This window comes from Vulpes vulpes, chromosome 4 (assembly GCF_048418805.1).
Source record: "Vulpes vulpes isolate BD-2025 chromosome 4, VulVul3, whole genome shotgun sequence".
Classification (NCBI taxonomy): Eukaryota; Metazoa; Chordata; class Mammalia; order Carnivora; family Canidae; genus Vulpes; species Vulpes vulpes.
In genome coordinates this window covers 53,464,155-53,477,253 of record NC_132783.1, presented here as the reverse complement: position 1 = coordinate 53,477,253, position 13,099 = coordinate 53,464,155, and the positions used below count along the sequence as shown (strand labels likewise).

Here is a 13,099-nt window from a genome sequence, read left to right as displayed (position 1 = left end):
AGTTCATCTTATAATGTTCCTGAAAATAATGGAAAACTTGGATTGTTCATTGCTATAGCATCAATCCATTTTTAGGTCTCAGTAAAGATGCATAAAAGCAGTCATCAAAACAGGAAAAAAAGCACCTCAGTCTAATCTTTACAATAATTTGAAAGAAATTTTTTATTTTTTATTTTATTTTTTTTTTTGAAAGAAATTTTTTAATACCAACCCCAGTTTCATGGCATCTGACAGCAGTCTAGCTATAAACTGTTAAGAGTCTCCTGAATCTTAAAGCATGGTGAAAAAGTAAAAAAGAAAAAAAATGACCATGTTACTCTTTTTATCCCCCCACCCCGTACTCTGTATAGATACATAAGCTTCATTCTAAACTTCAGTCCAGTGAATACTACAGAAAACTTTCAAGTTAGCAAACTTAACTCTAATTTCAGTTCTCTGTCTCTTATTTTTTAACCATGGTAAGAAAAAAACATGTAATGTGAAATTTACTAACTTAATATTCACATTGTTGTGAAACAGATATACAAAAAAATTTTCATCTTGCAAACTGAAACTCTATAGCCATTAAATAATAATTTCCCTTTTCCTGCTCCCCCCAGGCCATGGCAACCAACATTTTACTTTCTGTCTCTATGAATTTGGCTACTTTTGATACTTCATGTAAGTAATCATCATAGTGTTTGTCTTATTGTGGACTTTTTCACTCAGTATAATGTCCTTGAAGTCTATCCATGTTGATGCAAATGACAGAACTTCCTTCCTCTTTAAGGCTGAATAATATTCCCTCCTCATGTATTTATCACATTTTGTTTACCCATATATCCTAACAACGGACATTTTGTTGCTTCCATCATGGCTAATGTGCCTTGTCTCTTTTAAGTGTTTAACAGCCACATGTTTATTTTTAAAAATTTTTAAGATTTTGCAACAAAGTATTTAAATGGCAAGACAAGAAATAATGGAATAAAAACAATCAACAAATTCTAAAGTCAGCCTTTACTCAACCAAAGTGAGCCAAAATGTTTAGAAATGACAAGCATTTTCTGTTTACTTCCAGAAAAGTAAAAGAAAAATGTTTGACTTCCTGAATTTAGTTCATTTGCCAATAGCTAAGCCAAAGTGGGTCTTGAGACAATCCAAAATAAGACAACTTAATTTAGACAACACATAATACTTTATACCGTATTACATATTTCTGTATTCTTCAGCCAAAGGACATTTTGTCGATTTTCCAAAAAGGTAAATACTTTATCAGTAACAAAAATGAAAATGGATTTTCAAGAAAAGAAATTTATTTCTTTTATCTATTTCTTTAGGGAAACATGGGAGAATGCTACTGCCCAACAAGAGTTAGAATACTTTTCTTGAGCAATAAACTGTCAGCTATCTATTCATAAATCCAACCATTCATTTGTCCAATTAATCAAAGTACCTTCTAGATGGTTAAATCAGATTCTTTCCCAAAAGAAGTTTATAAGTGGCATTTGGGGGATTAGTCAGAAAGAAGACAAATATTAACAGGCTTAAACAACTATACAAAAGATGACAGGGATACAAAATATATGCCTGTTCAAAATGCTAACTCCAAGAAAAGTAATTATTACTTGTTATTACCACTACCACAATTTTCCACTTTTCTAGCTCTTACTTCCTTGATTACAATCCCATTGAGATATCACTGTCAGGTCTACAAGTTCAAGAAACTCCATAGTGCTTCTTTAACACCCCTCATAGATTTGTAACTTTCACAAAGATTTTCTTAAGACTGGATGCTACTTACTTATATTTCCTCTCAGTTTCAGCTGCAGCAGAGCACTACATAAAAGATCTCTCTTAATTTTAAAGTAAATTCAGAACATTTATATATAATCTATCTGAAAACAGGCAGTCCCCAAGTAATAAATAGTTGTGCCTTGAAAATGCACATTGTAACTCTGACAACCATAAACACTGATGAAAGAAATTGAAGGTGATACTACAAAATGCAAAGATACTCCATGCTTGTGAATTGGAAGAATCAGTATTATTAAGATGTCCATACTATCCTAATCTGTAGATTCAATGCAATCTGTATCAAAATAGCAACAGCATTTTTTTTCACAGAACTACTATAAACAATACTAAAATTTGTATGGAACCATGAAAGGCCTCAAATAGCCCAAACAATCTTAAGAACGAACAAAGCTGGACCTATCATAATACCAGATTTCAAGATATACTACAAAGCAGTATGGCACTGGCACAAAAACAGACACAATAGATAAATGGAACAGACTAGAGAACTCAGAAATAAACCCATGTTTATATGGTCAATTAATCTATGACAAAGGAAGCAAGAATACCCAATTGGGGGATCCCTGGGTGGTGCAGCGGTTCGGCGCCTGCCTTTGGCCCAGGGCGCGATCCTGGAGACCCGGGATCGAATCCCACGTCGGGCTCCCGGTGCATGGAGCCTGCTTCTCCCTCTGCCTGTGTCCCTGCCTCTCTCTCTCTCTCTCTATAACTATCATAAATAAAAAAAAAAAAAAAAAAAAAAAAAAGAATACCCAATTGGGGAAAAGACAGAGTCTTTAACTAATAGTGTTGAAAAAACTAGGTGACAACATGCAAAAGAATGAAATGAACTACTAAAACCATACACACACACAAAAAACTCAAAATGGATTAAAGACCTAAATATGAGACTTGAAACCATAAAAATCCCAAAAGAGAACTCAAGTAGTAATTTCTCGGACATTGGTCATAGCAACATATTTCTAGATATGTCTCCTGAGGCAAAGAAGACAAAAGCAAATATAAACTATTGGAACTACATCAAAATAAAAAGCTTTTGCACAGTAAAGGAAACCATCGACAAAACAAAAAGGCAATCTACTGAACAAGAGAAGACATTTGCAAATGATGTCTCTGATGAGAGGTTAACATCCTAAATATATAAAGAATTTGTGCAGCTTGACACCGAAGCAACAAACAATCCAATTAAAATAGAAGACATGAATAGACATTTTCCCAAAGAAGACCTATATAGATGGCCAACAGACACATGAAAAGATGCTCATCATCACTTCTCATCAGGGAAATGCAAATCAAAACTACAACGTGATATCACTTCACACCTGTTAGAATGGCTAAACTCAACAACACAAGAAACAACAGGTGTTAGCAAGGATGTGGAGAAAAAGAAACCACTGTGTTCTGTTGGTGGGAATGCAAACAGGTGCAGCCACTGTGGAACAGTATAGAGGTTCCTCAAAAAATTAAAAATAGAAATACCCTCTGATCCAGCAATTCCACTACTGGGTATTTATCCAAAGAAAACAACAACATTAATTTGAAAAGATATATGCACCCTATGTTTATTGCATTATTTACAATAGCCAAAAAAATGGAAACAATCTAGTGTCCATCAGTAGATACATGGATAAAGAAGACGTGACGAAATATATAAGTGGAAGATTGTGCAGCTACAAAAGGATGAGATTTTGCCATATAAGACCACAGGAATGGACCTGGAGGGTATAATGTCAAGTGAAATAAGCCAGACTGAGAAAAACAAATACCGCATGATTCCGTTCATATGTGGAATCTAGAAAAACAAAACAAATGAATAAACAAAAACAGAACCAGACACATAAATATAGAGAACAAACTGATGGTTGCAAGAAGGAAGGATAGGCAAAATGAGTGAAGGGAAGTGGGGGATATAGGCTTTCAGTTCAGAATAAACAAATCAGGGGGAATAAAAGGTACAACATGGGGAATAAGGTCAATGATATTACAGCATTATAGGTGACAGATGGTAGCTACACGCTTGTGAGCATAACATAACCTATAAACTTGTTGAATCGCTATGCTGTACATCTGAAACTAATGTAACATTGTGTCAACTAAAAAGATTTTTTAAAATTCACATTGTAGGTTAGCCACCTAGACCATAGAAGATATTCTTTCATAAAAAACAAAGAACAAAAAACAAAAACAGAAAACAAAACAAAACAAAACAGGGATGCCTAGGTGGCTTAGTGGTTGACTGCCTTCGGCTCAGGTTGAGATCCTGGGGTGCTGGGATCAAGTTCTGCATCAGGCTCCCTGCAGGGAGCCTGCTTCTCCTTCTGCCTATGTCTCTGCTTCTCTGTCTCTCATGAATAAATAAAAGAGAAGTAAGCATGGTGAATCATTCTGACTTCTCCTTCCATCATCACATCTTCTCTGACCCTCCTGCCTCCTTAAGTTCCCTTATAATTACACTGGGTCTAAATGTATGATCTCATCTTAAATTTTTTCTCAGATTCACATCTGCAATGTCTCTTCTACCATAGAAAATGACATATTCACAGGTCCCAGCAATTAGGATGTGAACATCTTTGGGGGTTATTCTGTCCCAGTGCAGTCACTTCTCTAGGCAGATTTAAAACCAAAGCCAGGCAGTCTGAGCACCTGCTTTCATAAGCACTACATTACTACCCGCTCCTGGTCCATAGTAAGAAAGCACTGGGACAGTTCTGAAAAATATCTTCTCAAAATAAATTGGTCACCCAGAAAGAAAGGACTCTAAAGTCTTTTTTAAAAATTCAATTAGCCAACATATAGTATATCATTAGTTTTTTATGTAGAGTTCAATAATTCATCAGTTATGTTTAACACCCAGTGCTCATTACATCATGTGGATTCTAAGGTCTTAAAAAGCAACTTTCATTCTCCGGAGTTCTAGGGATAGCCATCTCAAATTTAAAATGATTGGCAATTCACATGTATGGAAACATCCATACTAAAACAAGAGCAATATCCCACCTCTCTGTAAGACGTAAATGACAATGCTTTAAGAAATCCTTTAGGAAAATAAATGGTCAGTTAATTGCCTTTCTGCCTCATTCTTGTTGTCTGCTTTCTTTTAAAAATAAACAGCACAGGGGTGCCTGGGTGGCTGAGTTGGTTAAGGGTCTGCCTTCAGCTCAGGTCATGATCTCTGGGTCCTGGGATCGAGCCTTATGTTGGGCTCCCTGCTCAGTGGGGAGCCTGCTTCTCCTTCTCCCTGTTCGTGCTTTCTCTATCAAATAAATAAAATCTTAAAAAAGAAAAATAAACAGCACAATTTTCAACATCCTCAGGCTTATTCGATTTTTGAGTGAGAAAAGCAGTTTAATAACTGTTATCCTAACTTTGAGTGGGAAGTATAACTGAAGGTACAAGAATAATTTATGTTTAGTTCAACTATAAAACAATAGAAAGAAAAACAGGTATAAAAAACAGCTTGGCCAAGGAATCAGAAACAATCCCTTCATTCTACTCCCTCAGTATCATTTGCTTTAAAGAAGGAAAAAATACACGAAACCGTAAAATAAGGTTTTTTTTTTTCCTACATTAAAATCTCAGTTAAAATAGTAAAAGAAAAGAATGAGGCAGGCGGTAGGAAGAACTGTATAGAAGTATACCCAACACCCTTTTTATTTAAAAGCATCTTTAACAATAACTTCTTTATCATGATCATTAGAATGTTAATTTTTAACATAAGCAGAATATTCTTCTTGATACAATATCACATTCTTTGATCAGTTGCCTAGCCAGACTTACCTAGAATACTGTACTGTTTATTTTCTGGGGCTCCCCCCATGGCTTTCCCAATGCTCTATTTATACTACAACCCAAATGTAGGGTTTCTAAGTTAGGCATTGTCTCTTGCAAAACTGCTTCTTGAAAAAATTTACAGAGTATTGAACACATGCAATGATTTACATTCATAAAGAAGTTTCATGCAAGTTGTAACACAAGGAACAGTTACTGAAAAACACCAATGCTAATGAGAAGAAAATTCTTGAGCAAGCAAAATTATTTCTTATGGGGATGCGTGGGTGGCTCAGCAGTTGAGCGTCTGCCTTCAGCTCAAACTATGGTCCCAGAGTCCCGGGATCAAGTTCCACATCGGGCTCTCTGCATGGAGCCTGCTTCTCCTTCTGCCTGTGTCTCTGGCTCACTCTCTCTGTGTCTTTCATGAATAAAGAAAATCTTTAAAAACACACACACACAAAAACCCCCCAAATTAGTTCTTATGGACCCTGATAAACTGCCTTAAGAGGCACAAACATTCATCTGCACTAATTCTTAACACTTCGTTAAGAAAGCCTTCCTCTTGCAGCTATATTCCAAAGTTCATGTTAAATCAGTTTCAAAATATATTTTCTGTAAACACAATGATTAAATGGTGATTTAATTCCAAGTTACTCTAGAGCAGCCAATAAAGTCCTTACAATTTTAAAATACCTTACACTGAAATGGAAAGCAAACTAAACAAAAAACCCCAGAAAGCAATATAGTTGCAATGAAAGCTTTAAAACAAAAATACTCATTTGAAAATTAAAGTAATAAATTTTGTTTTACTTATAATTCACTTACTTAACAACTATTACCTACATTTGGCAAGATCAAGAATATATCCAAACAAATTCCTGCCTTTGTAGAACTCACCTTTAGTGGTGTGGGAGAAAGTAGAGGGAACTCATTAATAAATACAGAATGTATCAAATATTGAATATATCTCAAATGGAGGTACTTGAAGGCTCATTCAATGGAAACACTTTGGATTCATTCCATTTGAAGGGACCTAAACATAACTTTTTATTTTGATGCTCTTTAATGCCACTCCAGAATTTATGGAATCTTTTTCTCTTAAGCACAGACGTTTTATTAAGCTTTGGAAAGTGGAAGGAGAATAGAGTAGGTTGGGGAAGGGAGAGGGAGAGGAGGAAGAGAAGGTGAAAGAGGAGAGGAAAAATAAGGAGATAATTGGATAAGAGTCAGAAGAGAAGAAAGAATGAAAGAGATTAAGGAAGATTCTGAACAATCATTTGTATGACAAAGGATTTTCTACAAGAGAATAAACTAATTTATGGCCTATGAAAACCCAAGGAAAAGAGCAAGAATGCAGCATCTGCAGACTTTTCCAGATGGAAGAGAAAGGAAGTGGGGAAAAATAATGGGAATGAGAAAACTCCAAGATCAGGGAGTTCAACTGCAATCTGAATAAGGAGTGGGCTACTGCAGAGGGTCTCTAGAGTGGTGAGGATGGAAAGGTACTGGGTATGTCACCAAGGAGTTGCTGCAATTTGTGCATGTACACAAACGTTTATATGTGTCAATCATGAAACAGTTATCTAATAAACTGTAGATTTTATCACGTAACTAGAAGTCAATGAAATGCTTATGGATGTGCACATTGAAATGTGAGTGGATAATATTCTCAGGTTGAAAACAAGCTAAGTCTTCATCAAGAGGGTACTAATTATAAAACAAAGGAATACTAAAATTATTACAGCAATGTGTATAGATTAATGTTTGCCGACATAGATATTCATGACATAGTAACAATAGGCAGTATGAATATTTCTTTTATGTAAAATGCATTTAAATTTTTGTGTAGAGATTTCTAAAAGAAACTTCAGAAAACTGAATAGGGGCACCTGGGTGGCTCAGTGGTTGAGTGTTTGCCTTTGGCTCAGGGCATAATCCCAGGTTCCTGGGATTGAGTCACATTTGGGCTCCCCGCAGGGAGCCTGCTTCTCCCTCTGCCTATGTCTCTGTGTCCCTCATGAATAAATAAATAAAATCTTTAAAAAAAAAATTAAAGAGAAAGAAAACCCAATAGCAATGGGCCAATGGGTAATTTTTAGTTTTTCTTTATGGTATTCTTTTAATTCCTTAACAAGAAGCAAATGCCATTTTAATGAAACTAATAATGTTACTTAAAAATTTTTTAAAGTGATGACAGTATATGATTCTGTGAATCAAAACAATCTGATAACAGTGTCATTACCTCACCCAGACCAAACAAACAACTTTTAATGAGATGTTCCCTTGTTTTACAGCAACAGGTTGGCCACCCAGAGAGAAATTACTAATACTCTTAACAATTTCATTTGAAACTTTAGTAAGGATGAGATGATTTCACCTCAGTATTACCTCTAGCAAAACCACCTACATTAGTAAAAAGGCATTACTAAACATCAAACTGTAAGCTTTACATAAACAGTTTTTATTAAAAAGTCAATAAAAACATGTAGAAGAAAGCCTCTTCTACCTGTAATAAGTAGCATTCCTGTTTGGGATTCTTTTGGGAGATATTTAATCTATATACTTTTAGATGAACTAAATTAAAATCAGTTCCCAGATAGTACAGAAAATTAATTTTATGCCCCAATTTTGTTACACAGTAACACAAGTTTAATCTTAAAAAACAAAACACCTCCAAAAAACAGGTCTCTACTGAATAAATATTGCTGATAGGTGAGTGTATTTTTTCTACTTCTATATAATGGTTGCAAATTTCCTTATAATAAGATCAGAGTCTCAAAACCTTTTAAAAATTGCATTTCATAGCTCCTTGTTTATGTTTCAGCGATCAGATAGTCTGCTAGGCGGGGTTAAAACTTGTAAATAATACGGTAAGATACTTATTTGAGACATGTTGGACTGACATTAGGGTATTTCAAGCTTGCACACATCCACATTTATTTTAAAGGCACAAGCAAATAAATGAGTCATCTGATGGGTGAGCCAATGAATAAATGAATGCTTCATGTAAACTGAGGTGTACAGACATTCCTCAGGTAGGTCCTATTGAACAATAGCACCAATGAAAAAGAGAAGGTGTAAACAACTTCCCATGTGCCAGAAAACTCAATAGGTTTGACTTTTATTCAATACAAACAAAAACTTCCTGAACAGTAAACAAGAAATTAAAGGAGCTGCAATCTGCCTAAGGTTAGGCAACAGGATGCAAAGATAGAGTAGATCTGCACATCTTTCATATGCCTGAGAACAACCAGAACGGTTAATTTAATGAATATGTAAGCTGTCAGCTCATTTTGTTCCAACCAGTATTTACTAAGCACTTATGTTTGCTTTGCTGGTGGGAAGTGCTTCAGACAATACTAAAACTAAGGGCAAGATCACCCCTGCTGTCAAGAAGCTTCTATAATGATGTGAGGAATAAGAAAATTATGTAAATATTATAGAGTATTTCCCTAAGAAAGGTACAAACTAGTGTAAGATCACAAGAGTTAAGAATTGTGTATTTGGGGAGATGGGGTTGTCTGTTTAGGTGTTAAAAGTATTATTAGGGAAGGTTTTCATGGGGAGGTAGCATTTGATAGAGAATTTAAAGACTGGGTAACATTTTTCTGTTCTGTCTTCTAAAGAGGGCATCAACTAGGAGGCACAGTCAACCAGTAAACTCACATTCTGTACTTTCAACAAAATATTTAACAGAATATCCACAAAGATGTATTTGCATATTGGTATATGGTTTCTTACTGCCTCTTCTGATACAATGGTTAAATAATCACACAGTACAACTTTACATCTTCAGTCTTTTCTTTTATAACCGAACAGGCAATACTCAAGGTACTTTAGACCTTGCCATATATAATAAATGCTACAATTTGAGCAGTTCTAGCATTCCTGTTCTGTGTAATAAGCACCCTTGCCTTCAGTGGGACGGTGCCTTCCATGGAGAGAGAAAGATAAAGACATTTATGGATTATTCATGAACTACAAGGTGATCCAAAGTTAGACTCTGAGTTTGTTCCTTGTGTACCCAGCACTTCTAACCTCAGAATGTTCCTCTGTCAAATATATACGGTAAGTTTCTCTTTCAAACCTTCCATAATATAAAGGTCAGATATTGAGGCAGAACAAAAAATAAATAATAATCCTTTCATAACATTATGAAGAAAGGAAAAATGTTCAAATTTTTTGCCTACCTAAAACACTAAAAAGGAAGTTGAATACAGGCAAAACTATCTTATGTTCAATTAGTATTCAGTAGCATGAAAACTATGTAACAAACTATGGAGTGTTCAGTAGGGTGAAGTGTATTCACATTGTTGTGAAGCAGCTGTCCAGCACATTTTCATCTTATAAAACTTGAACTCTTCAGCCATCATACAGCACTCCTTCTCCCTCATTACTCGGGCCCTGGCAACCACCACCCTACCTTTTGCTTCTATAAATTGGAATAGATACACCACATAAGTAGAAGCAAAGTATTTATCTTTTTGTGATTAGCTTATTTCACTTAGCATAATATCCTCCGGGTTCATTCAGGTTGTAGCTTATGATAGGATTTCCTTCTTTTTTTTTTTTTTTAAGGCTGAATAATATTCCCTTTATGGATATACCACATTTGATTCATCCATTCATCCACAAATGGACACATGGAATGTTGCCAACCCTTGCCTATTGGGAATAATGCTATGAACATGAGTGTGCAGATATCAGTTGGAGACTCTGCTTTTAATTCTTTTCGATAAATACTCAGAACTGGGATTGCTGGATCATATAGTAGTTCTACTTTAATTTTTGAGCAACAGTTTGAAGACCTTTTATGTTTTTTTGTTACTAATGTGATTTCTAAACTGGATTCTTACATATTAAATTCTAATTAAATAGATTATTAGTATAGTATGGAATAATTCTGGATAAATTCTTTTTTCTAAAATAATTCAACATTACTTACTTGTAGGCCACATCCTTCCTTTTCCTAGAGTATTAGAAACAAAATTTATCCTTCATATTCATTCACTGAACAAATACACATTAAGGACTATGATGTGTGAGGCCTTGGCACCAGAACAAAACAAATAGTGAAGTTTTCACCTGTCCTTTGTCATCTCTGACCTTTTCCCTGCTAAAGTTAAGGAATTACAACATTAGGGGGACAGCAGTTGATTGTTCTGCCTAGAGGATGGGCTATACCTAACTATGCCCGACACAAGCCTGTTTATTTTTTCATCTTATTATCTACTTTATTATTGATTCTAGGATGTAGGTTCAACTAAAGTTGAATCCTTAACATTCTGTTATAATATTATTTTTAGTTCATACTGGCTTATGTTATTCTATGTTAAAAGGAATCATATTAGTGCTTCTTCCAATGAACTACTAGGAAAAAAATTCTTATAAACAGTAAAGTTATATTGAATTAAGCACCACTGGCTTATCTTAGACATATACAATGTGAAATACTCCAATCCGTAAAGTAGAATCTAAACATTTAACCTGCTTCTCTTAAGTATTCTGTAACTCAGCACCTTGTTGTATTTGGTAATTAAAAAGTCAAGAATGCAGACTGAGTCTTCTACCCAGGTTCAAATCTTGGCTCTTTATATTATTAGCTGCATGACAGCCTATAAATTAATCTATGTGTCTTTCTTTTGTAAATTTGGGATGTTATTTAACTTAACAGTGTTAAAAAAATAACTTAACAGTGTTATTGTTAAAATTAAGTTAATGTGTTATTTGTGATTATTATAATAATTACAATTTGTATTTATATAGTGTTTTTCTGTCTCCTACAAAAACCCAAATTCATGGAAGGTAAGGAGTGTTCTCTTGTTCATCTACTGTATTTCTGCTGCATAGTATGGTGCCTGTGACAAGGGATGTGCTCAATAAAAAAGTCAGTGAATGAATAAGTTCATTCCCTTACAAAATCTTTTTTTTTTTTATGGGATCTTTTCCCAATACCACTAGTATTTCTTATGTGATCATTTTCAGTTTATTTTTAAAATCTATTTTTAAAGTAGGCTCCACATCCAATGTGCAGCTTGAACTCACAACCCTGAGATCAAGAGCTGCATGCTCTATCAATTGAGTTGGCCAGGTGCTCCTGATCATTCCCAGCTTAGACAGAATATACTAAATTCCTTTATTAGAGCTTTTATTAGTAAGTTCCATGATCAACATCTTAACTATTCTGGAGGGTCAGCTATGAGTATTGTCAGAGTCTTCATATCTTTCTTAATTTGTGACACAAGTCCTGGGGGATGATGCTTATGTGGTGTGCCTTATCTTCATTCATCATAGAAATGAGAGACACTTCCACCTGACTTACGACATGACAAAGAATGATGAGAAGTCAGTGGGACAAGCATTGTACCATCAAAATTTGGGGAAAAAAACCCCAAACTCTGATCAACAGTTAGAGAGTCCCACTGTGGGCAGGAGTGGGTAATAGAAGAAGGAAAAGGAAATATTTTTGGAGACTGTAAATCAGTTGATACTCCACTATTAGGAGTTTTATGCATGTTTTTTTTCTGGCTGTCATGTCCCTAAACAGTGCCTAGTGCTGCCACATGGACGGGATTGGCTGAGTGAGAGGCCATAGTGGTGTGTGTGCATTTCCTCTCCACAATTATAGTCCCCTGCATACTTACTTTTCCTGTTTTTTCTTTTCCACAAAGGGCCTGCCATAATGCCAGTGCTTATTGACTAAAGGTTTGTTGATTCAAGGCGGGAGTCTGGGTCCAATGGCCAAGATGGGCAGATAATAAGAACTATTTGCATTATTTCTGATATAGTGCACATACAGAACACACCTTTCTAAAGTGTCAACTTTGCACCATTTATGTTCTGAACAATTAAGGGCGGTATGGGCCAGACAATCATGGTTTCCCGATATAGCAAGTATAATAATATTAGGATCAGTAGCAGGTATATTGTTTTTTTTTTTTTTAAGCCTTCAAATTTTCTCTTGGCCCTGACCTAGAATCAAACTTTGATGAAGTGGGGATACAGTGCTTATACCACAATGAAACTTTGAGTTCAGAACACTTGGCCTTTGTTCTCAATTCTCAATCTTTTTTTTTCTGCCCCACATGCATGAGAAGATCTTTCTTAGTGGAAAGGGAATTGCTGACTTAATTTCCAAAAGTATTTTGGAGGTTTTTATTCTGTCACCCCTTCCCTCTCCCTTCACACCTCTTATCCCCACACACATACACTTCTTTCTTTGTGTTCCTGCTCTTTTTATCTTATCCAGCATAATGGGTATTTAAACTCCAGGATGTAAGAGCTAAACAATTGCCTAAATTTTTTTTTTTGAAAAAAAGTCAAGTGGTATTTATTTTCCTTCTGTCTTCTCAAACTATTATTTATTAAAGAAACAATAATCTCTGTAACATTATTAGGGACTTTCAGGTCATTTCCCAAAGTATAACCAGACTCAGCCATCAAAGGAACATATATTTTAACTAACAGGTTATAAAATATTTGTAAGGAAATTAAATAATAATGTCATCAGTATAAAAGATGTTCCAAGGCAGTC

At 35.1% G+C, this 13,099-nt stretch overlaps 1 protein-coding gene across 18 annotated transcripts in view; it reads right to left on the bottom strand.

Moving 5' to 3' along the window:
- FAM13A (family with sequence similarity 13 member A) overlaps nt 1–13,099 on the bottom strand; it is a 346,947-nt gene that overhangs the window by 221,338 nt on the left and 112,510 nt on the right. The window lies entirely within an intron of this gene.